The sequence below is a fragment of the Bison bison genome, unplaced genomic scaffold, assembly GCF_000754665.1.
Source record: "Bison bison bison isolate TAMUID 2011002044 unplaced genomic scaffold, Bison_UMD1.0 scf7180017864240, whole genome shotgun sequence".
NCBI classification, from domain to species: domain Eukaryota; kingdom Metazoa; phylum Chordata; class Mammalia; order Artiodactyla; family Bovidae; genus Bison; species Bison bison.
Genome location: NW_011494812.1, coordinates 1345675 through 1349157, shown reverse-complemented (window position 1 = coordinate 1349157; position 3483 = coordinate 1345675).

Sequence of the window (3483 nt, the reverse complement as noted above, 5' to 3'; positions counted from 1 at the left end):
TCTTGAGAGTCCCTTGGACATCAAGGTGATCAAACCAGTCCATACTAAAGGAAATCATACCTGAATATTCACTGGAAGGGCTGATGCTGGAGCTCTAATACTTTGGCCGCCTGATATGAAGAGCCAGCTCATTGGAAAAGACCCTGATGCTGAGAAAAATTGAGGGCATGAGGAGAAGGGGACAACAGAGGATGGGATGGTTGGATGGCATCTCAGTGGACATGAGTTTTAGAAAACTCCAGGGGATACTGAAGGACAGGAAAGCCTGGCGTGCCACAGTCCTTGGGTTGCAAAGAATTGGACTAGACTGAAGGACTGAACAATGACAACAGCAGTTTATATTTATCTGTGTATAATCTGGAGAAGGCAATGGCACCCCACTCCAGTACTCTTGCCTAGAAAATCCCATGGATGGAGGAGCCTGGTAGGCTGCAGTCCATGGGGTCTCGAAGAGTTGGACATGACTGAGCGACTTCATTTTCACTTTTCACTCTCATGCATTGGAGAAGGAAATGGCAACCCACTCCAGTGTTCTTGCCTGGAGAATTCCAGGGATGGGGGAGCCTGGTGGGCTGCTGTCTATGGGGTCGCACAGAGTCAGACACGACTGAAGCGACTTAGCAGCAGTAGCAGTAGTGTATAATCTATAAGTCTATTATATATCTATGTCTATATACATATATATGTGTGTGTGGAGAGACAGGGAGAGAACAAAAATTTGAGAATATGCTCTATTCAACAAAAGAGTTTAGAAACCAATGTACTCCAGTAGCAATGAGCACAGCTACATTCAAGTACTATTTTCTAAAATACGATGTTCACTAAAAAGAAGCAAGGCTCCTTAGAGAAATGACAAGTTCTAGCTTTGAAGCAGGAGAAATTTAAAGTGAGGTTAAGATTTCTTATGCCATCATAATGGAAAGAAATTCTAAAGAGTAGTGGGGGTCTTGTTAAAAGGAAACAGCTCTCACTGGACAAGTTTGGGACAATATTAACCTCAAAAGAATAATGCTTGAATTATATCAATGTCTGAGTTTGTAATGACACTCAAAAAAAGATAAAAGAAAAAAAGAAAAAGGGGAAATAAAAGCTTATTTACTACAGTGGAGATTCTTAGGACACCAGCTTCTTATTATGAAAATTAGTAATTAGAAGGAAATATTTAGGCTTTACTCTGTGTTAGTCTGGGTAGGTGGATTATGCCACAACCTCAAAATCTTAGTGGCTTGAAACAAGAGTGTTTATTTTTCATTTTCACTCCTCGTCCGTCTTGGATTAGCAGCTGTTCTGATCCACATCTTCCTCACTTAGGGATACAAAATGACAGAGACTCAATGATTTAGAATGCTATTGTGGCAGTGGAAAGGAATGTGCTAGAAAATACACCATATGTCTACTCATATTTTCATGACCCAAGCAAGTTATATGGTCATGTCCAAATTTAGGAGGGTAGACAAGTTCAATCCCACAATGGCAGATTGTGTAGATTTTTTAGGAAATAACTTTCTTCTTCCCTTTTCCCCAGGAACACAGTAAACTTCACCCTACTGACTTTGTGACTTGCTCCAACTGACGCCACGTGGGCAGAAGTGACAGCACGCTGGCCTGGAGCAGTGGCTTTACAAGGCATCTCATCCTTTGTCTCTTTAGCACTCAGGGCATCCAAGAAGAGAAGAGCAGGCCCCCAGGAGCTGTTGCTTCTTTTTCAGACTCCTGGTTTGAGAGACACACTACACTGATCTGGAGCCTGGAGCAAAGCCCAGAAGAGCTACAGCTGAGCCACAGGCAAATCACAGATTCATAAGAGATGTTTGTTGTTGTGAGTCAATAAGATTTGGGCTTGTTTGTTGCTGAAGCAAAAGCTGACTAATCCACCCATCGTATACTCAGAAGGAAGATTAAAAGTGGAATACTGGTGGCTAGCCACATTGCCTTTTAAAGTGAAGTGAGTACTCCAGGTTGCCAACTAATGAATGTTGAAGGAATGATACTGCTAGACACCACTGTTTTGCCATCCTGAAATCATAAATTCCAGCAGTTATTATCAATGAATATGGAACCATTAGGTGAAAGTTTATTCGGAAATAGAATATTTGGATGAGGCTAAGTAGCATCTTATGGATTACTTCCTGCTTGCAGGGGGTTCACTGTAGCTTTGGAGAGAACTGGTGGAATCAAACGCTATGTCACTGATAGTGGACGGCTTGACATTGTGTGCTCCTGGTGTGATGCAGTTGGAAGCAATAGCACTGCCTTTGAAATATCCTTGCCTGAAATGTTTCATCTGTATTTAATCAAGACTTTAGTTTAGTTTCAATATACAGGGAATACAGGAGACATAGGAGCATGTTAAGTAATGTTGCAGGAGACAGTGCATCAGGAGTGTGGTAATTTTATAAGGTGATTGTTCTAACTTCTTCAAAATGCCCATGTCACAGGGATTAAAAAAAACCAGTATGTTTGTGTGGCTGTTCTGGCTTAAAAATGACAAAAGATATAAGACAAATGTAGTGCATAACCTTGATTGGATTCTAGTTTCAAAAACCTCACTAGTTTCAAGAAAAGAAAAAAAACTATAAAAGTTTCAAAAGTTTTTCTAGTTTAAAAAAAAACTATAAAAGCATCTGTTGGTGAGTTTGGGAAATTTGACCATATGGCCTGATAGTTGCATGATAACAGGGTATTTTTTTTTTTTATATAATATTCCTAGGTGATGATAAAAGTATTGAAGCTCTGTTGAAGACATTTTTCTTATAGGAAATGTATGCTGAAGTATTTAATGGCTAAATATCAAACCCAGTTTCAAGTAGCTTGACAATAAATTTATACAGACAAACAAACACCAACATAATGCTTATAATTCAAGCAAATTGTTAACATTTCTTGAATCTGAGTGGTGTATACAAGTGTTCATGATATTAATCTTTCAAATTTATATTGGAAACATTCTGTATAAAATATTTCATATAAAAAACCTGGGTGGTGGAATTTGAATCTGTGCTCAAAATGTCATTCCAATCTAGAATTCTGGCAGGATAAATGTGACATCAATTTTTCTTTTTATTTTAATTAATTTTTATTGGTGTATAGTTGATTTATAATGTATAGGTTTCAGGTGTACAGAAAAGTGAATCCAGTCTGTTTTAGATTCTGATATAGGTCATTACAGAGTACTGAGTAGAGTTCCCTGTGCTATATAGTACATTCTTATTAATTATCTATTATATATATAGTAGTGTGTATATGTCAATCAATTTTGTTTTCTTTTACTTGCTTCTGAGCCATTTTATTTCAGGCATCCTTATCCTGAATGGTTGCTCCTGACCTTCCGCATCCTCCATTTTTTGTTTTTTTCCATTGTGCAAAGAGCGAGCTATCAATTGATTTAGGGAAGGAGATCAATAATTACACTTTACTTGAATTATGATCCACCTGGAGAAACCATATTTTACTGGGTAACTAGTGCTTCTGTTTGGAATAAAC